Source organism: Papaver somniferum, unplaced genomic scaffold (genome assembly GCF_003573695.1).
Source record: "Papaver somniferum cultivar HN1 unplaced genomic scaffold, ASM357369v1 unplaced-scaffold_133, whole genome shotgun sequence".
NCBI classification, from domain to species: Eukaryota; Viridiplantae; Streptophyta; class Magnoliopsida; order Ranunculales; family Papaveraceae; genus Papaver; species Papaver somniferum.
The window spans coordinates 9,281,711-9,306,956 of NW_020622492.1; positions in this window are offsets into that span (position 1 = coordinate 9,281,711).

Here is a 25,246-nt window from a genome sequence, read left to right on the forward strand (position 1 = left end):
TAGAATTTTTTTCAATTTCCCCCCCCCCCCCTTAAACGACGGAATCAAATGGCCGTTTGTATATTTTCCCTTATGAAAAATTACTTGGACAAGTGAATTGTTTTTTTTTCTAATGTTTGTTACAAATTACGTTTTACATGATAAAGTATATTCTTACCAAAAACTTATTCTTTAGTAGCTATGTATTCGTTTATCACCATAAATAATTCTTTGTGAACGAATTGCGGTGAAGTTCTAGTGTTATTGAAATGACTAAAGCGACAAAATCTAATTCGTTGCAAATGTTCATTCTTGTGACTATATAAATATTTGCAACCAAACAAGCTGATGGTCACTAAAAATAAATATAGTGTCAAACATTTAGTTTCTTCACTATAAAATTAGTTAGTGACGAATTAATTTTGTCAGTGTAAACTTTTCTTTTGTAACGAAATTTATAGATTATCACCCAAAAGATTTTATGTCAATTTTTTAGCATCATCACAATAAAATTAAATGGTGACAAACATATATAATTACAAAAAACTTATTAGTAACTAGACATTATTTCGTCTCTAAATGAGGTCACTAAAAACTTATGAATGACGAAACCCGAGTCTCATCGCAGAAAACCTGAATATTCTTCACCGCAAAAACTATCGTCACCAAAACCATGTTTTCTTGTAGTCTTCATCATGTGTTATATGCCTTCCTTTTTATTTTGCCTATGTTTATAATGTTCATGCTCTTTTTCTCTTTCATTTGTCCGAATTCTCTGGTTTGGAATATTATTGTAGGATGGCTCGTGACTTGCATGGTTACACCTTATCGATGACTGTGGTTGTGGATGTTGTTATGGCGGATGCCGCGCGTATGGAATCAGAGCGATTGCTAGTGCTAAAGGATGATATTTGAGCGATGAGAGCGCATCAGTTGGCACACCGAACCTCCATGGTTGCCGCTTGGGAGGAGCATGCCACATTTCGTGTTGCCAAGAAAGCTCAGGCGGATGCTCGGGTTGTGGACGATATCCATTGTTCCCTCAACAATGCGCATAGTAGGCGTCGTGTCGCCAATCCTAAGTATGAAGAGTCTATGCTGATGATAAGAGATCTGGATCAAGAAATTGCGACTCGTCGTGCTATGGTGGTCGATGATGATTGGGGGTTTGGGGGGTCCCGTGTTTCCCTTTGCTTTATGTCTTCACACACCCACCCTTTTTTTTCTTGAGTGCGTGTTGACTAGTGGATGCTTTATATTATTTGTATTAACCTGTTATCTTGAAATGGATCATAGTTCGGTAGTATCTTGCTGTAATCGTGCTTTATCTTTATAAAATTGCCTCTGTCTATATTTGTAGTTTGTTATGCCTTTATGACATCACGCGCGGGTGAGGCTACGTAATGTTGGCCCTTCCTTTTTTTATTCAAATTTTATCAAGCTTATTATTAATTAATGGGATTTTTAACAAACTGCCACACTTGCAAATCCCGGTTCAAGAAAATGCCACTGTTTTTTCAGAGTTTATTAAATGCCACAACCGTTAGATATTCCGTCAGGGCCCACTAACTCGGTTTATAATCATTAAAAAAGTCAATACAACGTGTCAACATTACCTAACTACCCTTGAATTCGTGTTGGTCCAAACTCGACAATGACTCACACTATTAGGTCGATTTGAATCAGTCACAAGAAGCAACATTACCTAACTACACTTGAATTCTCTTTCTCTTTCCTTTCTTCTCTTCCTTCTCCTTCTTCTTTTTCTCCGGCGTTCCAGAGATGAAATCTCTGTTGAGAAAACCTTGCAGAAAATTAGTGAAACCAATCAACCGAGTGTGGTGCTGATGAGTTCATAGTTGGGTTTGGTTAGAATCCACGATTGAGTTGAAGCGAAGTGTTTCTGTGAAGGTTAGAGTTTGATGTTGAGTTTATTTGGAATTGATAAGCTAAACGGGATGTTAACAGATGAAGATCAAAGGGTTATTGCTAAATTGAAGTTGTAGTATTGTCTTGAAGAAGAATTGAGATGTTAATGAAATTGTGAAGAAATTAGGGTTCCTGAAATGAATTTCGAGATTCAATTAAGAGTGAATAAGAAGGAATTAAAGGATGGGTTGAATAGATTGGAAGATTTTGATGGATGAATTGAGTTTGATTGAGAGAATAGAATATTTGGGAATTGAATTAGGGTTGGTTAAGAACTGATGTTGATGGATGAACTGAATTGAGGGTTTAGATGATTAATTGGAGGTGGGTTTGATCTGAATTGAGAGTTACGGTTGGAGACTAGCTTAAGTTCAATAGTTAGAGTTTGTATTTGGAACTCAGATGAATTATGAAGTTATCTGGGATGAACTGGCTGGTGCTTGAGTAAATGAGTTTGAGGTAATTGTTCTTCTCTATGAATTTTGTTTAAGTTATGCAGTTTTGTTGTTGAATATATGGACGTATCTATAGACAGTGAATTGAGATGGATAAGATGAGTATGGTGGTTATGACATGAAGCCATGATTACAATTTAGAATTTAGGGTTTGAATGTATGTTGTTGGTGTTGTCTATGCAGATGGAAGCACTGGTGGAATTGAGATTTAACAGAAGGAAAGACAAATTTGAAGCTCCTGTTGTTGTTGACTGATCGAATGGACATTAAGCTCACTGCCATGGAATGAATGGGTCTGTGATAAAGAGGGGTTTTGAGTTGAGGTAGTGATTCATAGGCATGGTCCTAGTAGTGTTGTGAGATGATTGTGCTGTGAATGTGTTTGAGTTTGAGTTATGGGTTGCAGAGAAGAATTTAGGTCTCAAGATAGAAATTGAATGTGTTTGTGTTAGATTGAATCATTGAAGGGACACGATAAGTTTATTGGATGTTAGAGAACTGAAAAGAATGAAGCAGCGATGGAAGTATAGATGAATGTTAGGAATTTGCAGGGAAAATGACTGAAATTTGCCTGAGAAAAGCGCAGAAAACAGCTGAAACTCGATCTAATCTTTGTTATGTTGAATCAACTCGGTATCGGCGATGGCTTATTCTGGTTAGCACGATGACCGATCCAACCAGCCAACTCAGACCGGCAATGACTTACACTGTTCAAAATAAGGAATGGGTTTGGTGAGTTGGTGACAGATTTGAGGGTGTATATGTCTTTTACTAAGCTGGATAAATGCCACCTATGCAGTAACTGATGGCAAAAAAATTTTTGGATGGAAAAGGTCAAACGTGTGGCATTAAATAAACTCTAAAAAAACGGTGGCATTTTCTTAAACTGCAAATTGGAAGTGTGTCACTTTATTAAAATCCCCTTAATTAATTCACGCTCCGGAGTACGTACTATGTTACCATGACGTACGGCCGGTTCAGAGTGGCTTGCGTTCAGGTATGGTTGACTAGGGTAGCTTATAGCTTCATGATTTGAGCGTAGCTAATTAGAGTCTTGGGAGGCTCGTGGTGTTTTACTAGTAGCCGACCGGGTATGTGGAGAAATCTTTAGTTTTGTAGTTGTAGTTGATCGAACACGCGGAGCGACCTGTAGCTTTATAGCGCGTAGCCGATCAGATGCCTAAGAGGTTTGTAGTCTTGTTTGTATATATAGTCGACCAGATGGGCAACCGTATCTTTGTTAATTATATCTGATCAGATGCTCGAAGCAACATGTAGCCTTACGCATGTAGTCGACCAGATGCGCGGAACAACCTGTATCTTTGTGATTGTAGTGATAGGATTTTAGATAGTGGTAAATAAGGTTCGAACTCTAAGACTTGTGAAGATTAAATTTAAAAAAATTAATGAAAATAAAATAATATAAACAAAAGAGAGAGTTACTGGGAGTAGGATTCCACCGAATTCATATCATAAGGCTCAATTATTCATTCTTCAGCAATTATCGCTCAAGAAATAAAATAACATCGACTCTTATTTTTGCCAAGGTAGATTCTTAAAATATTAGTTATAAATCCTAAGCATGGGACATCAAAACATCTAAGCATGCATGACCCACCAAATGAAACGATAACTAATTAATCAAAATCATATTTCTATTTTAATTGGTGCAAAAGTCATATAGAGAATAGAATAAATTTACCCATGTAAGAAATTAGGATTCCTCCGTTGACCCAGTGTAGGGGTTTAGCTCCACATGGTGAAAACACGCTCAAAAATATAATTCATATCTCAAATGGTGTTTTTATTGGTGAAATAAGATAAAACAGAGATTTGCAACTCTTTGCTAGCGTTACAGAACAGAATGTCACGATATATGTTGCAAACTGAAGATATAAGTTGCAAACAGACTGTTACAAACTGTTAAGATATAAGACACTCTAAATGACAGTACAAAGTTCTTTAGCTTCTTCTTCACTGCAGCAGCAGAAAAATCTTCTCTGCAGCTTCTTATTCCTCGTTGTCTCTTCCCCAATCACTCGATACCCCCTCTATGACTCCTCGGGATACTTTTTATACCCAGTTGCACTATTGAATCTCGTAATTAACTCAAGAATAATCCTCTTTTACCCCCCTGCCATTTACGTGAAATATTTCCTTCTTTTTCTATGCACGCATCTGCTGGTGATTCCCATGCGTCACAAACTCTTCAAACACGTTATAAACACGTTCTAGAGCGTGTTAATCTTTCTGAAGCACAACATCTTCCAAGAATATCTAAACAGAATCCCATAAATACCTACATGCCCTGTTTTCTTAAACCGACGAGAATATCGCTTCTCCCCCTGATTTCTCGTTGTAAACACACTCCAAACTAGTCATTAGAACGTTCTGTAAAGTGTAAAACATGTTGTCTCTTCATGCAATTTCCGAACTAACTCAGAAACTCGTGAAAGATTGACAGAAAACCCGAGATGTTTTGTGCTGTAATTTTTTTTCATCACGCGTATATGAGCTGCCAAAATTTATCTCAATCGATAGTATAAAATCCAGAGACTATATCTTCCCGTACTTGCATAAAACTTCCCAGAATATTCAATGAAAATCCGATACTTTCCTCTTCCGTTTTTTCTCGAGATTGTGACAAAATCTTGTTGATTTCCAAAAATAACTTGATTACCAACCCTGTTTCATGATAACAGGTCAATATCAATCTAATCCAACAACAAATCCCCGAAAATCTCGAAAAAAAATCTTCACAAATCTTCTCGGCTTCTCAATATAAATTCCCGCAAAAAATGCAGCTTCAAACGAAGAAGAAAAGGGGTACGAATAAAAGGTGGGTGCCCCTTAGTAATTGGAGTGCCCCTTATCCGAAACAAGGTCCCTTTAGAAGTTGTCCTTCCGGTGCCTTTCAAGAATTTTCTCCCGGGAGAGCAAAGAACAGTTTTCGAGCAATATTCTCCACAAGAGCTTATTTCCTAGAAAAGACATAAAACAAGTTTATTAGGGATAAAATGAGTCCTAACTAATGTGGTTATGGGTGAAAATGCGTCGCACTTACGTGCTTATCAAATTCCCCCACACTTACATTTTGCTAGTCCTCGTGCAAAACAGAAATTAACCCGCCACACAACTGGTTATATAATAAGAGAGAGAGAGAGAGACCCGCTACACTGCTGGTAATAATTTATTTCTTAATTTTTTTTCGACCGTTCAACAGCTGGTCATAACATGCAAGAAAAAAGAAAAACACCCTCTACACAGCTGGTCATAACACTAGCAATCATAATATATATACATTTTTTTGTTTCCCGACCCGCTCAACAACTGATCATAACATGCAAAAAAAACACACGAAAAAGACCCGCTACACAGCTGGTCATAACCCTAAAAATCATTATATATATATATTACCTTTTTTTTAGACCCGCTCAACAACTGATCATAATTTGCAAGGAAATTCCTGAAAAAGTAAAGTAAAAAGTTAACCGCTCCCCCACACTTAAACATTACATTGTCCTTGAGTCATCCAACGTAAAAATTAAGATGGGAAATTCATAACATGCAATAAGTAAACGAGAATAAAAAAAATAAAAAAATAAACCTACTGGAATGTATAAAAAGGATCTCCATACAATAATAACTTAAAAATTTGGGGATCAACCCAAAATACAGTATTTACAAATGACAGCTTCGCACTTATGTTATGATACCTTGAAAAAGGTGAAACTATCAAAAAGAAAAAGTTACCCCCAAACCTGGTATTTACTTCACAAGGAAGTGCATAAAGTACATAATACGAGGATACTATTGGGACTGGGAAATTGTCAATTGGCTCATGCACGACATCAGAAACAGGGACGTCCTCTGGGTATTTGGATGCAGAGTAATCCAACAAAATTTTAGAAGAACATAATTCTAACCCTAAATTAGGTAACTTTCGGAAGTCTAGGGGTCTAGAAACAACCTCTAAGTCGGGTGAAATATTTTGTGAGATAGATTCTTCTAAGAATTTAGACAAATCATTCACACAATCATCCACAGGGTTATCTATATATTCTATCGGAATCAGAGAGTCACTACATACATGCTCATCATCAGCATATAATCTTTGGCATTCCATAATTCTCATTCTTTGTCCCAAACTAGGCAGTGTGTGTTTGTAATACTTCTCATATATCATTAGAGGCGATTCTTCACTTACCACATGAGGAGCATGAACATCCCTATGCCGAGATGCATTCATATACTCCCCAAGTGTCATTTCAGGTGACAACTTCTGAAAATGTTTACTTCTACACATATATTCTCCAAGCGTCATCTCAGGTGACGTTGTCTCAGAAGAAGTCATCATCCTCAAAAAGTCCAGAAAAGAAATACAAAAATAAACGTATAAAAAGGAAAAAAGAAAATCTAAAAAGAAATGAAAATACTATACAAAATAAAAATAAACCTAAAAACAAGTCCACCGCAGTGGCGCCAAAAACTAGATGTCTCAGTAGACCGACTTTATTTTACCGCAAGCGCACAATGTCAAAAAGAGCACACAAAAGCAAGCACGGTTCGTTCCTTCAAGGAGTGTGAAAACTACTGCAAACCAATATCAAGAACTAACTAATCAAAATTTAATATTTCAGAGATTGATGTACTAAGAAAATGAGCCAACAAGTAGAATAAAGCAAATTTATAAAGATTGTAGTCAAGGATATGGAAGTATTAGGGCTACGGAATTCATTGTAGGTTAGGTTTCACTTATATATCTCACAATGGTATCTTATTCACTCATGTATAATAGCAAACCTAGCTATCGAAACACGGAAGATATTTTCAGTTAAGAATTATCAAGAGGATATGTTTGTTCTTAACCTAAGGATAGAAATCCAAAGTACTAGGTATACATAACATACATAGTCAAAGAATATTCATAAAGCAATTGTTACCAAGGTTTCATATGGATGTTGTTTTAGAATTCAACTATGAAGTATACATGGCATAAGACATGAAAAAATCATTAAACAAACAACCCATTTTTGAGAAACACAAACATGAAATTAAGCTTTTACTTTTAAAACTATTGTTTAAGAACACAAGCAATATTAACCTACAAGTTCATCCTTCACCCTAACAAAAGATTTACCTAGACTTGGTTAGAGGTGTCAAACAGGTCGTCCCGGCCCGACCTGTTTTTGGTTAGCCTAGCCTAGCCCGGGTCGGCCTGTCAATTTAGCAGGCCTGGCCTGGAAAGCCAACTAATGAGCCCAGCCTGGGCCTGATCCAGGCCTGCTTTAAGTTGGGCAAGGCCGGACCAGGCCTGGCAAGCCTATATATTGTTAGCTGTTAAAAAATAGTTTGGTGTGACTCGAACCCTAGTCATCAATCATACTCATCTGGAGTGTTAACCAATTCGTCTATCTAAATTTGACGTTCAAAGTGTCAATATATTTGCTTTTATATATCATCGAGACAGCTATTAGGTAGTATGGAAACATCCAGCTCTATTTTTAGTCTAACTCAATTTTATTTAAGGTCAAGAGATCAAATCCGAACTTAATTGAAATCTGATTGAAGTACATTAGGCAATACTCCATAATTATGGTAGGAAATACTATATGGTCCTAGGAATTATATATTAGGATGACTCTAGTCCACTTGACCCAGTCAACTGTCTGTTTGGTCCTTTTTTAAAATATAAATTATAGTTTGGTCCTAGAATTTATCGTTTGGTCCTAGGGTGATGTCATGGATGATGTAATTGTCATCCTGTAGTGGCAGAAATACCCTTTTGGGACCATTACATCATCCATGACGTCACCCTAGGATATATATAGTCAATTATCAAGAGAGAAGATATTATTTTCAGATTCTCTTTCTCTCTCTTCTTTATTTTCAGATTTACTTTCTCTCTCTTCTTTATTTCTAGATCTAGTTTTTTTTTTCTTTCCTCCATTTTTTTTCTCTGCTCATGATGATGAACAACGGTGTTTTTGGGTTCTTTTTTCTCTGCTAATGTTGTTGTTGATGATGATGATGATGAAGGCGATAAAGAAGATGATGATGATGATGAAGTTTTTGCGTTTCTTTTTCGTTTTTTATTGATTTACTGCTGCTGTTGAAGATGATAAATACGATGAAGATGATGTTGATGATTCCGTAGATGATGATGATGATGTTTTTTAGATGTAGTTTTTGTGTTCTTTTTTCGTATTTGTTGTTTGATGTTGTTGTTGAAGATGATGAAGACGATGAACATGATGAATACGATGTTGCTGCTGTTTTGTAGACGATGATGTTTGCTGCTGCTGCTGCTGCTGAAGACGTCGAAGAAGATGATGATGTTTTTATATGGAGTTCATTCCAGAAATGAAGTCAGTTTTTTATACGGAGTTCGTTTATGGAATGAAGTCTGTTCTTTTAGGTTTTTATATGGACTTCATTTCTGGAATGAAGTCTGTTTTTTTTAGGTTTTTATATGGACTTCATTTCTGGAATGAAGTCTGTTTTTTAGGTTTTTATATGGACTTCATTTCTGGAATGAAGTCTGTTTTTTAGGTTTTTACATGGACTTCATTTCTGGAATGAAGTCTGTTTTTTTTAGGTTTTTATATGGACTTCATTTCTGAAATGAAGTCTATTTTTTTTAGGTTTTTATATGGACTTCATTTCTGGAATGAAGTTTGTTCTTTTTAGGTTTTTATATGAACTTCTTTTATGTTTTTTTAGGTTTTTATATGGACTTCATTTCTGGAATGAACTGCTACAAGAAAATAAGTAAAAATTAATACGGAAGGGTACTTTTGTCAGTTTAAAATTTTTAAATAATTATGGACCAAACAATAAAGGCGTTTTCCTAAAGGACCAAACAGACATGGGCCCACCTAAAAAAGGACCAAACAATATTTTTCCCATAATTATGATTGTATAGCGTGAAAAAACAAAAGAAATTACATCACCAGAAATGTATGTTTACTATAAATTAACATAAATATAAATTTTTTTAAATTTGTGTGAGTTACTAAAAGGAAAATAAAAACAACTAAATCATGTGAAGATTTAAAAAAACTTAAATATGGTAATATGATTTATGGCCCTTATCACGTTTTAGGAAGATCTTAATTCACAACCTATATATGGAAAGATCTTAATCAATCACATATGAAAATATCTATATAATAGCTAATTCAAATAATTTAAGTAACTAATTGAAATGTCTATTTAATTCAGAATCTCAAATTTAAGAAACTGAAATTATTAACCTGACAAATAAACCTGAATGTGAGCAATAGTCACACCGCGTCACACAGATCAGCGGTAGCCAACATCCTAACCTAATAAAAGCCATTGGACATGGGTTCGATCCTCAGCCTCATACATTTTTTGTATAACAAATATATTTCTTATATATACAGGCCGAGAAAGGCCTAGCCTGGAAGGCTTATACAGGCCCAGACTAACGCTAGCCTGGCCATAGCAGGCTAAAAGGCCGAAAATTTGAGCCTGACCTGGGCTTGCTTTGTGCCTGGGCCTGGCCTGGCTTATTTATTCACGTTCCAGATCAGGCTTGGGCCGGCATGGCCTTTTTGACGCTTCTAGACATGGTTTTCTTAAAAGCCATTCAAAAATGATAAAGATAGCAACAAGCTAAGCATATGAAGAAAATAGCAAAACCTAGTTTCTTCCTCGACAACGGCGTCTAAAATTGATAGGATTTTAGATAGTGGTAAATAAGGTTCGAACTCTAAGTCTTATGAAGATTAAATTTAAAGATTTAATGAAAATAAAATAATATAAACAAAAGCGAGAGTTACTAGGACTAGGATTTCACCGAATTCATATCACATGGCTCAATTATTCATTCTTCATCAATTATCGCTCAATAAATAAAATAACATTGACTCTTATTTTAGCCAAGGTAGATTCTCAAAATATTAATTATAAATCCTAAGCATGAGACATCAAAACATCTAAGCAAGCATGACCCATCAAATGAAATGATAACTAATTAATCAAAATCATAATTCTATTTTAATTGGTGTAAAAGTCATATATAGAATAGAATAAATTTACCCATATACGAAATTCGGATTCCTCCGTTGACCCAGTGTAGGGGTTTAGCTCTGCATGGTGAAAACACGCTCAAAAAGATAATTCATAGCTCAAATGGTGTTTTTATTGGTGAAATAAGATAAAACAGAGATTCGCAACTCTTTGCTAGCGTTACAGAACAGACTGTCACGATATATGTTGCAAACTGAAGATATAAGTTGCAAACAGACTGTTACAAACTGTTAAGATATAAGACACTATAAATGACAGTTAGTGACAGTACAAAGTTCTTTAGCTTCTTCTTCACTGCAGCAGCAGAAAAATCTTCTCTGCAGCTTCTTATTCCTCGTTGTCTCTTCCCCAATCACTCGATACCCCCTCTATGACTCCTCGGGATACTTTTCATACCCAGTTGCACTATTGAATCTCGTAATTAACTCAAGAATAATCCTCTTTTACTCCCCTGCCATTTACGTGAAATATTTCCTTCTTTTTCTATGCACGCATCTGCTGGTGATTCCCATGCGTCACAAACTCTTCAAACACGTTATAAACACGTTCTAGAGCGTGTTAATCTTTCTGAAGCACAACATCTTCCAAGAATATCTAAACAGAATCCCATAAATACCTACATGCCATGTTTTCTTAAACCGACGAGAATATCGCTTCTCCCCTTGATTTCTCGTTGTAAACACACTCCAAACTAGTCACTAGAACGTTCTGTAAAGTGTAAAACATGTTGTCTCTTCATGCAATTTCCGAAATAACTCAACAACTCGTGAAAGATTGACAGAAAACTCGAGATGTTGTGTGATGTAATTTCCTTTCATCACGCGTATATGAGCTGCCAAAATCTATCTCAATCAATAGTATAAAATCCAGAGACTATATCTTCCTTAACTGCACAAAACTTCCCAGAATATTCAAAGAAAATCCGATACTTTCCTCTTTTATTTTTTCTCGAGATTGCGACAAAATCTTGTTGATTTCCAAAAATAACTTGATTACCAACCCTGTTTCATGCTAACAGGTCAATATCAATCCTAATCCAACAATAAATCCTCGGAAATCTTGAACAAAAATCTTCACAAATCTTCTCGGCTTCTCAAGATAAATTCCCGCAAAAAGTGCAGCTTCAAACGAAGAAGAAAAGGGGTGCCCCCTATCCAACTGATGGTGTGCGAATAACAGGTGGGTTCCCCTTAGTAATTGGAGTTCCCCCTTTAGCATTTGTCCTTCGGGTGCCTTTTAGTAATTTTCTCCCGGGAGAGAAAATAACAGTTTTCGAGCAATATTCTCCACAAGAGCTTATTTCTAGAAAAGACATAAAATAAGTTTATTAGGGATAAAATAAGTCCTAACTAATGTAGTTATGGGTGAAAATGCGTCGCATTTACGTGCTTATCATGTAACTCATCAGACGCGCGGAGAAACCTGTAGCTTTATTGCGTGTAGCCGACCAGATGTTTGAGCAGTCTATGGACTTGTATGTATATAGCCAACCAGAAGCACGGAGTAACCTGTAGCTTTGTGATTGTAGCAGATCAGATGCGCGTATCAATCTATAGATTTATTGCATGTAGTCGACCAAATGTCTTAGCAGTCTGTAGGTTGTATGTATATAGCCGACCAGATGCGCGGAGCAACATGTAGCTTTTTATTGTAGCTGATCAGGTGCGCGGAGTAACCTGTAGATTTATTGCAAAGATTTTTTGAAGTGAAAACTCGTTTTATTACGCTTGCACACGCTTGTTATATGAATTGGTTACATTAAGTGATTTTTCGTGCGAAGACTCTTCTGCCACTTACCATTGATTAAGGGCTTGACTCCAATTTCATCATTGCTTCAATTTTCGGCTTTGAGATTTCATGTAGTCTTTTTTAATCGTCGAGTTATGAAGGATCATCATGGTTTAGTGTCAGGGAAGAAGGTTGTGATTGATTGTTTGATCAGCTACTTTGATTTCGCCTGCTGCGTGCTTCCGACAGAAGATACTTATAATGGTGAAGCATTCGATTGTTGGGTGGCCCATCCATCGATGATAGTGACAATACCTAGCGACGTTCTTGTCCATCTTGTTGACATATAATACCATTGGTGGCATCTCGAATTTTGTTGTTTGCTACCCATTTCTCGAGTAGCCCGAAAATCTGTTTTCGGCTGCATGGTATGGGTGGTAACTTGTTTACATCAAACCTTGGTTCTTTTCTGCTTTTCTGTCCTCCATTGTAGCAATGGGGGGCAGGCGCCTTCCAGTAATCTTGGTTATTGTTTGCACGCGTATTATGGGGTTGTGCCGATGCTGTGTTAACTGCGTAACGCCAAGTGTGGTCCATGTTTGAGTCATCGACACATTCAGCAATTCTTTCCACTGCTTCTTCCAATTTAACGAAGGTTTGGAATCAAAAGTTGACTAGATTTCTTTGAACGCGGTGATAGACACATTTTGTCTGATTTATTCTTGATTTTCAGTAATGTTAATGCTCGATTTTGTCCTTATTATGGTATTTTATGTATCTGTAAGTGTTTTCGGAGAAATACACTCTTGTGAAAAAATGGATCGAAAAAATGATGTTTTGCACCCCCGAGAAAATTATTAAAGACACCCGGAAATGTGTTAAAGGCACCCAGAAAAGTACTCGGGCACACCCAAAGGTGTTGAAGGTATCCCGGGAAAAAATACTAAAGGCACCCACTGAATTACTAAGGGTACCCCAGGAAGCTGCTAAAGGGACCCTAGCCAAGGATAAGGGGAACTATTCATCTTCTACGTTTCAAATCTGAAAATTGATGGGAAAATGGAAACTCAAAACTGGCAGAATTAAGGTTCGCAATTTGAAGGGGTTTTAGGGAGATTATAGGGCTGAAATTGATTGGGTTTGTTACTCTTGGCTAGACGGTGATGATATGGGCTTTAGAATCGACTGAATTTGGCTGGAATATCGGGATTGAAGAAAACATAGTAACACGAGTAGCCCAAGTTCTATATGTGTGAGACGAAGGTTTGCGTGTGCCTGCTGCATGTTTAATCACTTATGGGATGTTTACTGAACGTGTTTGGAGTGTTTTAACATGAGAAAACAACATGAGAAGTTAAATAAGGGAAGAAAATATCTCGAGAATATTTTCCTTTATTGCCGAATAATGGAAGGTTATTTGGAGTTATTGCGAGGATTTGATGAGCCCTGTTGAGTATAAATAATGTTTGGGTAGCAGAGATGAGCATGGAGACTTTGAGAGTAAAAATCAAGTTACAGTGAGTGTTCATCATCAGCAGAGTGAGGAAGAAGAAAAAGAACATACTACACTCATAATTTGTGTTATTTTAATTGTCATATATTCTTCTTCTTTACGACTGTCCTTATGCGACAATTTAGGCCTATAGTTATTTGTAATAGTCACTCAATTATAACAGTGGGTTCTGTAACGGCCAGAAAGCATTGCGAATCTTTTTTTAATTATAATTCTTCAGTAAAAACACCTTTTTGAGATATGAATTATCTTTTTGAGCGTGTTTTCACGATATGGAGCTAAATTAACCCAATCTCTGGGACGACAGAAGAAGCTATTTTGCCAATGAAAAGATGGTATTATCTAATTATTTAATTTGTGCAATCTTATTTACGATTAATTGTAGATTAAAAAATAGATTCTATGATTTTTGTTAAATAATTGTGTTTTCTATTAATGGAACATGCTTAGCCTAGGGTTTTGATGTATCATGCTTTGGATTAACAATTGATATTTCTGAAAAATTTACTTTTGCAATAATTTAGAATCAACTTAAATATGTGAATTGCATGATTATAATTAGTAAATTCAAATCACTTGATATTGATAAATAGTGGAATCCAAGCCCCGATGTCTCTATAATTTTCACAACAACTTTTATTTAAGTTTGTTACTTTTAGTTATAAAAATTAAGTCTAAAATAAAAAATCTTCATAAGTCTCAATAAACCTCTTTCTATAAAAATTTGAAAAACGTGGGGGTACCAAAATACACCACCAACTTATACTTAGGAAACCTGTATGGACAAACTTAAATACAATTCGGAGACTTCGACTTAATGAATCTCAATCAAGGAATAATATTTAGAGTTATATATCTTTCTCTCATAATCAGAAAGTTTACAGAGACTAGTCCGTGAACCTGATTTACATGTGAGAGTTTTTGGAAGATCCCAAAAACCAATATCGAAGAATCAATCAAGTCGTATCCAACAAATAAGGATGGATGTATCTACTTTGATTGTTTTACGTACAACCTGTGATATTTCAATTATAAAGATAAATAATATAATGTGAAAAAGGTACAGCACATACACCAGAAGTTTTGTTAACGAGGAAAACGCAAATGCAGAAAAACCCGTAACCTAGACCAGATTGAACACCAAACTGTATTAAACTGCTACAGATACTAGACTACTACCAATTAACTTTAGACTGGAATGTAGCTGAGACTGAATTAAACCCTCACAATAATGCAGTTACAGTCGCGTTCCTTACGCCTCTTGAATCCTAGTAGGACTCCACGCAATTGATTCCCTTAGCTGACGTCCTTTACATCCTAAGAGTTGCTTTAACTCAATTGAAGACTTTAGACCAATCTGCCTCCCACAAATAATCCTATATGTATGGTTTACTTTTTGATCATAGATCAAGGTGAGATTGGAAATCGATAGCAATAGACAAAGTATACAACCTCAAAATCCGGATTTATGCTTCCCAAAGAGCATCCTAGATTATTATCCACCTCACAAGTATTAAGCCCGTGGAATCACAAAGTCTAAGATGAAGAGAACTTTGCGATTTCTATCTATCTTGTTTGAGTGAGTAGATCAACAATCAAACAAGATCAGGATACACGAACTATCAAGATAAACGATAGTTGGACCTGGCTTCAAGGATCCCTACGAAGTCTTTTTAGTTGCTAAACCCTAAAAGGTTTTGAAGGAGAGGACGACTCTAGTTTACAACTAGGACACACAAGAGTACTGTCAGGATTGAAAGATCCCTGTTGCTTGAGGTTCCCCTTACATAAACTTTCAAAGCATAGGTTGCTTTAGGTTTAAGATAAGATATCTTTAGCAGACAATATCCAGTATTATATGAATCTTTGAAATGTGATTAACATATCAAGATATACACTCTGGTTAGGATGTACCGTAACCGAACCGTGTACAAAGACATTGTTCATAGACGGTAAGCCGAGACGAGCCAATTGAATCAAAAGATTAATCACTTTTATTAACACTTAATAATTTAACCTCGAGTCACAACGATAGGTTATAATGTGATCAATCATGTCTATAGTGTCTTTAGAGATTTATTCAAATGCCAATTATGTTAGAGCATAGCTCGGTTGAACTCACCAAGCGTTGGTATGTCAAGTTTGGTTGTCATATTTTAGTATCAAAACTCATTTAGAGTCGCTTGATTAAATACTAGAGTCAACTTCGTTTAGGTTAGATTAGAAAGTCTGGGAATTTTGAGACGTACAAGTATTACTCCGAAGACCTGAAGAATGAAAAGAAGTAACGACTGCAACGAAGACATCATCCTTCCATTTGAGGTTAGTAATACTGACTTGACTTGTTTCATTCCTAATGTATATTTCAATTTGTATTATATTCAAAACATAACTTGCAAAGATGTTTATATATAATACTCTAGCGATTAGACTTGGTCATATCATTATGATCAAAGTTTCAAGGAATCTATTGAATTACGAAGTATGAACGCTTATCTTTTGGAACTTCGTAAATACGAGATCAACATAATATTTGTATTTAGTTACTTGATTATGTGTAAGCTATAGGTGTGTCTTAACTGAAATTCATCACGTATGAACAAATGTCCATTAAGCTTAGTCATATATATTTCGAGAACTAATTACCAAGATAAAACTGACTCTAAATTCTTGATATGCTTGCGGTAGTCTAATTAGTCAGGCGACAACGTCTCAGAAATAGAAAGATTAATAATATAACTTGAGAAATAGGTGGTTCAGTCTTCACTTACCTTTTGTTAAATAAGTTCTCCAAAAGTTTCAGTTGATCTTCGACTTCAAACAGTAGAACACAGTGATGTCCGATTCTCAACTACGTACTTTTATCCTAATCCGAGACTTAACTAATTGTAGACTAGAAATCAAGATATAGTTTTGGTAAACTAAATTTGAAAACAAGCTTGATAGAGCAACACTTGTGAGTTCGATCTTACAATGCTCTAAAAATCTCTCTCTTTTTCAATTTTAGTTACAAAACTATTAATACATATCGATTAAAAAAAATAAAGATTTAAAAACTCATTGAATCCATCATGCTTGATTTCCTTGGTTTCTTCAACTCCTTGAATTCTTCGTTACTTCAAGTTGCAATTATTTGGAATGTGTTCAACTCAGCATCGTTGTTGTTGAAAATACGTAGCGGTAACAACTTTGAAAACAAATATTCTCAATCGTCATTATACGGAAACATAGTATTATTATCTTTTCCAAAGTTTAATTGTATCACAACTTCGAAGTAATACCATGGTGATATGTTTCTACCCCTTAAGCAATACTTACATATTTTGAATAATATGTGAAACCTATAAATATTTATTCACTTCCCCTTACATAATGATTTGTAAACCATAAGTATGTAGTAATACTAATTAATTCTCCCCCATTTTGTCAGTAAAAATTGGCAAAGGTATGAAAATCATGGGATCGTAATGAATTCAACCAAAAGATACTTCAAGATTTAAAGGAATTACATATCAACTTTATTTAGATGATATCACAGAGTATGAAATACTTAGAGCTCATCTAGAAGATTTAAGATACAAGCATCCCCTTTAAATCCTCGTTTGAGAACTTTCCCCCATTTGATGTTATTCCCAAGAGAACAACATGAGTGACCTTACTTTTGTAAAAAGAAGGATTTTGTCGGACATTAAAAAATCACATGGATTTGTATCCTAAACATCTACATAAATTTATCTCAGGGCCAGTTACGAACAAAGAGACAATTTTAATAGAATTGGCTTTAACATAAGAAAAACTTACAGAATGTATAGTGCGGTAATAACACAGAAGTGTGATCACGAGTAGACCGATACTGCGAAAAATTCTCAAATAGTTTGTTCTATTTTCAGTTTACAAAAAAACATAATAGATTTAACTTCTGAGTATATATGAGATATCAGTTCAATTTACAAAAATTAAAGGACATATATATCTCATAAGACTAGGCAACATATTAAATCAATAATGATTACATACTGCAAGTTCATCTTCCAAAAACTCTAGAATTTAAGTAAATGGATCTAAAAACATGCAAGATGAAAAACGTTGGAAATAACTCGTGTAATCACAATTTGTGCTATACCAAACCCAAGTTATCCTTCTCAAAAGCAAGAATAAATTCTCACAAGAAGTTTCCTAGAAAATAGTTACAAAAGAAGCATAATATGCAAGGGTTACATATTATCTTCATTATCGGAATCACCCAAAGAAGCTTGAATCTTATCTATTTAGTTCTTGATGTCGGGTAATTTTGTAGCAAGCACACATAACTGTTTTTGCATACCTTTTACCTTGGATTTAATCTTACAAACATCCTTGTGAATTTGTTGAAGAAGACTCAAGGTTGTTAAATCACAAGAACCATCAAGGGGAGAAATAGATACCCCTTTTGTTTTGTTCTCATTCGTTCTCATACGTTTGAATGTACTTCCACGAACCAAAGTAGGAGTTCCAATAGATTTTCCAATTGGACCAATGGATAATTCTCTACATATGCGTTCGATAATACAAGGAAAACCCAATTTCTTGTTGGATAAGGTCATTGTTTCCGTTTGTTGAATAATCCATCCACATATGTTAATACCTTGAGTACCCATTTCAAGAAAGTAAACTAACTCCACAAATTCACGATTCCAACGAGCATCTTCTGTCGTGGATGGAAAAATGTTTGGAATACCAAACTTTTCATCTTTCCAACAAAACTCTTTCCACAAAGATTGAGAGAAATGGTTTCACAAGACGGCTTTTCTCCTTTTGGTCTAGGAAAAAAAAATCACCCATAGGAAGATTGGTGATTCCCGAAATTAAATTCTCGATTTACTTCAATCTTGTCTCTCCCAATCATGGTCTTAAAACACAACTTATCAGGATCAACATAAAAAATGTTAGCATAAAATACCCTTGCAAGTGTGTCAAATCCTTCACCGAAACCATTAAAAATGTTACCAATATTGTACTTATTAAAACAAGATAAATCATCACAAGGAAACATATCCTTCTTCCAATTTCTTCTCTAGAATAAATTTTCTAGTAGAAACTTTCTCATAGGTTTCATAACAATCTTTATTAACAAAGATGATTCTAGGTTCCTCTTTGAGATCGAGTTCATAGACCTCCTTAGACTTAGGTTTTTTACTAACACCTTTAGTTCTTCCCATACTTGTCAATTATAGTAAATTCAAGATAGAAGAAAAGGATAGATCTTACTTGGAGGACTCCTTTGTAGATGATTTCTCAATTAAACTCCTTCTTTGACAAACCTTCTTGCTATTAAAGAAAAGAAGATAATTTTTTTTTATGAAGAAACAACTTTCAATTCAAGATGACATTGCACCGGTTCAGAAACCCTAACTCAATCTCAATTCCCGTTTGTGACTGAGAGGAAGAAGAGGAAGAGGAGTGCGCGTACCCTTTTTAGTACACCCTAATGGGTTTTACCGGTTCGGGAGCGGAAACTCATGAATTAAAGAGAAATATACATATTCCGTTAGATGTATACAATCATATTAAATTAAGGTCTCCATATGATACTTAATAATTGACAATATAATATCAATATAAGATAATTAACATTATTCTTAGCTCAATGAATCCTTTGTTCTAAACAAGAAGTTTCAGACCACAAGAGAAGTTGATATTTTTTGGATTAGAAGTATTGTAATTTATTTTGATCTTATAACATCATAAGATTGGAGCCAGCTCAACAATATGTGATGTTTTACTTTGATCATGAATGATTACATTAAACATTCTTTTTTTCCAGAGTCACATACCAAGGTATCGGGATCACAAAAAATTGATAGATAAATTACGGAACTTTAAAGATTAGTACAAATAGAAACAAACATTTACTACTGCTTGCCCTATCTCAAGATAATTACATGATGGGGTGATGCCAAGATCTTGTTAACAAGAGGTTGGATGAGAAAAATGCTCACAAACCATTCTAGTGTAATAGTCTTCCGGTTCTGTTTCTTCATCCTCAAGGTGATCAAGAGATGATATTTCGTAACCATCAAGAGTAGTTGCATAAGTGCAAGTTTTTTTGACATGCCCAAGTTTTCCGCACTAACAACAAGTTTTATTAGAGACTGGAAACTGGGAGGGAATCTCCTTACTCAAGATCAGTGCAAGGTGTTCCAAGAACTTAAAATTATTTTCAAACGCTAGAAAGAGATCTTCATCTATAGACCCTCTTCTGTTGCATTCCTTAAAAATACTTTTTTTAACAATCTTTTTAGACAACGTAGCTTATTACTTTAGAATGACGTTTCTTATTTTTAACCTTTGCAGAGAATTCTTTATTTTTTTCCTACCGATTATTTAGTATCAACAAAGATATTGAGAATCTTGAATGAATAGAGAGCATCTTGTGAGACATAAGGTCTTGAGGAAATTAAACTCTGAAGAATCTTTAAGGAATTCTGGTGTACGTTACAGGTAGACAGAGAGAACATCCCAAAGTAGTTTCCCATAAGAATATACTTTCAGGATCAAACAAACACAAACTTATTAGGTTTTTTGTGTTTATCTGCTCTGACCCCAATTGAAAAACGTGGGTGTACCAAAACACACCACCAACTTATTATTAGGAAACCTATATGGACAAACTTAAATACAATTCCGAGAGTTCAACTTAATGAATCTCAATCAAGAAATAATATTTATAGTTATATCTCTTTCTCTCACAATCAGAAAGTTACAGAGACTAGTCAGTGAATCTGATTTACATGTGAGAGTTCTTGTACGATCCCAAAAATCAATATCCAAGAATCAGTCAAGTCGTATCAAACAAACAAGGATGGATGTATCTACTTTGATATATGTACGTACAACTTGTGATATTTCAATTATAAAGATAAACAATATAATGCGGAAAATAAATAACACAAACACCAGAAGTTTTGTTAACGAGGAAACCGAAATGCAGAAAAACCCTGAGATCTAGTCCAGATTGAACACCAAATTTTATTAAACCGCTACAGACACTAGTCTACTACCATTAACTTTGGACTGGAATATACTTAAGACCGAATTAACTCTCATGGAAATTCAGTTACAGTTGCGTTCCTTTCGCCTCTTGAATCCCAGCAGGACTCCGCGTAATTGATTCTCTTAGATGACGTCCTTTACATCCTAAGAGTTGCTTCGACTCAATTAAAAACTTTAAACCAATCTGCCTCCCAAAAATAAGCCTATATGTGTGATTTCCTTTTTGATCGTGTATCAAGGTGAGACTGGGAATCGATAGAAATAGACAAAGTCTAGCTAGACTCAAAATCCGGACTTATGCTTCCCGAAGAGTATCCTAGATAATTATTCACCTCACAAGTATAATACCTGTGAAATCAAAAGGTCTGAGACAAAGAGAACTTTGTGATTTCTATCTATCTTGTTTGAGTGAGTAGCTCAACAATCAAACACGATTAGGATACAAGAAATATGAAGATAAAAGATAGTTGGACCTGGCTTCATGAATCCCTATGAAGTCTTTTTAGTCGCTAAACCATAAAAGGGTTTAAAGGAGTGGACGACTCTAGTTTACAACTAGGACACACAAGAGTAGTGTAACGTTCAAAGTATAAGCATTAGGTTTAAGCTAAGATAGTTTTGCAACCAAGCAAACAATATGCATTGTTAGATGAATCTTTGAAATGTGATTAACATATCAAGACATAAACTCTGGTTAGGATGAACCGCAACCGAACCGTGTACAAAGACATTGTTCATAGACGGTTAGCCAAAACTATCCGATTGAACCATAAGCTTAACCATTTTCATTAACACTTAAGACTTTAAGCTTGAGAACAACCATAGGTTATAATGTGATCAATCATGTCTAATGTCTTTAGAATTTTATTCAAACGCTAATTATCTCACAGAAATAACTTTATGTGCATCTGAAAATATTCGACAGGGCAAGTACATGTACCAGGTGCCTATACTCTTCCTTGTTCGTGACTAATTTTGTCATGGTATATTTACTGGGTATTTGTACCCTTAAGACAAAAACCGAGTTCAGGAACTAACAGAACTTTTTCGGTTTGCATACCGGGTATGAATACCATACCGGTTTCAAAACCAACAGTTCCTTTACTGTATGCATACTGGGTATGCGTACCATTCCTGGTTCATGAGCAACATACTTTTTAAGGTATGTATACCGGTTATGCGTACCAAAAAGTTGTTGTCGACATATAGCTATCTGGTACGTGTACTGAGTACATGTACTGCGGCTCCGGACCTATGACAGTTCTCCCAGTATATAAACTGGTATGCATATTGTCATGTATCTAAATTTACAGTAGTTTTATATTTCTCTCTAAACATATTCGAAACATTCCCAAATAACATCAATGACACATATTACTGTTCCAGGCTATTTTTGAATGATCATCTTGAATCACGATTTATATTATGAACAATAAATTGTTATTAACCTAAATTCATCAAGTATGAACAAATGTTCATTAAGCTTAGTCATATATATTTGATAACTAATTACCAAGATAAACTTCACTGGAAATTCTTGATATGCATGCGATAGTCTAATTAGTCATGCGACAACGTCTCATAGATACAAAGATGAATATAACTTGAGAAATAGGTGGTTCAGTTTCCACTTACCTTTTGTTGAAGAAGTTCTCCAAAAGTTTCAGTTGATCTTCGACTTCAAACGGTAGAACGCAATGATGTCCGATTCTCAACTACATACTTCCATCCTAATCCGAGATTTAACTCATTATAGACTAGAAATCAAGGTATATTTTTGATCAACTAAATTTGACAACAAGCTTGATATACCAACACTTGTGAGTTGGATCGAGCAATGCTCTAACACAATTAAAATTACATCAATTTTGGCGCCGTCGCTGGGGACTTGTTTTTTAAAATTCTTTTTGTTCTTTTTTATGCATTTGGTATTTCAGTTTACTTTCAGATTTGGAGCTGAGCAAAAGAAAAAAGAGAAAAAATGTTTAAAATAAAAGCAAAGTCAAAGAAGAAAAGAAAAGAAAGATCCATATGAGCGAAGAAGAAGATCTTTTTATTTCATTTTATTTTATTTTAGGTTTCTTAGATTTTGCTCATTTTTATTCTTAGAAACTGTAATTAGGATTTTATTGTTGTAATCTTTTATTTTTGGACTTTTTGGACATTGGACATTATTTTATTTTAAACCTTAAGGAAGGACGATAGTCATTAAATATAAATATAAAATATAAATTGCACAGGGTAAGACGACAAGTACGATACTGTCTCGGACCCTCGGGTTCATACACTTGTTAGAACATTGCTCGGTCGAACTTGAAAGCGTTGCTATCTCAATCTTGTTTGTCAAGTTTAGTTGATCAAAACTATATCTTGATTTCTAGTCAACTTATAGCTAAGTCTCGGATTAGGATAGAAATGTGTAGTTGAGCATTACACTTCACGACGTTCACCAATTGAAAAAGAAGATCTACTGAAGATCTTGGACGAACTTTGACGACAAAAGGTATGTGGAGACTAAAACTTATCTATCACTGAAAAGTCTATTCAATTCCATATACTAATAAGACTAATTCGTATAGATATATAGACTTTATGTTATACACATTTGAAATTTCGAGTCGAGTTTATCTCGTTGTATAATTCTCGAAATATGAGTTTAAAGCTTAGAATGCCTCATCATCTACTTGACAACTTTAGTGGTAAACATTTCATTTGTTGGAAACTAAATGCTAAGTCAAGATGATCATGTGAAAATTACCTTGAACATCTTCCATGATCTGTGTGGGACAATCATTTGATGTTAACTCGGGATATTTCGTATTGATAAAATAATCATTTGAAAATTACTTGAAGCTAGTGGTATGTGTAAGATTACCATTGTCGCCTCCTAAAGATGTTTCAAATCGATTAACGAGAGTTTTAGAACTACTACCAATGTATGGATACATCACAAGATGCGTACCCATTATGCGAACTGTGAAGTACTAGTTTGTGTCCGGAACTCTTGTTTTCGAACTGTGTTTGCGAACAAGTTTATCTATATTGGGTCCGGAACTGTGGTTTGCGAACAATGTTTGCAAACGAAAAAACTAGGCAAGCTCAGGAACAGTAGTTCGCGAAGTCAGTGGTTAGGTTCTAAAATCTGTAAGTATGACAACTTGTTCACATACTTTGTATGCAAACTATTATCTATACTCATGAAATCATTTTCGTTTGCGAACTGAAATCCATGGATTCTTAATGCTTTAAGGTATGCAAACTCGGTTTGCAAACCGTGGCATTATGTTTATGAATCGGTTCTTGTATACATACCTTTTACACTTACAAAACAAGCCGAATATGTTTCAAGAGATTCATGTATATTTCTATGAGATAGTGAACATTTGAACAACTCTCTTAAAACACATTTAGTTACATTTGATCATCTATCGTAATTGGTTGATTATTAGATTGAGTCTAGAAGTGTTAGATGAATATAGCTAAGCTAAAAGTGTTCACATGGATAAATTCGGTTAACTGTTAATGAGCCAACTTGTTATACATGTTTAGGTACGGTTCATCCATATCTAAATATAAGTATATTTCATTTGTTTGTATCAAGCTAAATCATCTAACAATGAAGATTGATTACTTATTTTCTAAGCAAACTTAGCTTGAATCTTAAGTCAGGAATTCATTTAACGGTGAATAATAATTGCTTTGTTAATATGCTATCTTAGCTTTGATTGTAAGCAACCCTGCTTTGAAAGACTATATAAGGATAATCTCTAACATCTGGTAAACCTAATCACGACACTTCTGTATGTCCTAGTTGCAAACTAGAGTCGATTTTCTATTAACCTAGGTTTCCAGTTCTTCTAAAAACCATTACTAGCTTTAACGACTTAAAGACTTCGCTTGGGATTCTTGAAGCCATGTCCAACTATTTTCAATGTAGTTGCATATGTTAGAGCACTGCTTGGTCGAACTCGCAAGCGTTGCTATCTCAAGCTTGTTTGTAAAGGTTAGTTGTTAAAACTATAAGTCTTTATTTTTAGTCTACTTATAGCTAAGTCTCGGATTAAGATAGTAAGTGTAGTTGAGATTTAGACTTCACGACGTTCATCGAATGAACACGAAGAACTACTCAAGGGAACTTGTGGAACTTCATCAACAAAAGGTATGTGGAGACTTGAACTCATCCATTACTCAAAAGTATATATACTCTATCTCCTATTTGAGACAAAAAGTATTATTGCTATATATACTTCAATTATATACATTTGGTATTTCGAGCCGAGTTTATCTCGCTTATCTATTTCTCGAAATATGTGTTGGTAAGCTTTCGCTTTAACCAAGTTCATATTTTATTCTTGATAAAAGTCAAAAGATGATCATGTGAAATCGCCTTATAATATCTTACATGATTTGTGTGAGACAGTCATTTGATGTAGACCCGGAATGTTTCGTATTGATCATTCGATCACTTGAAAATTGCTTTGAAGCTAATAGTTTGTGTGAGACATCTATTGTCGTCTTCCAAGAATGTTTCAATGGTTGGAATGAGGGTTTA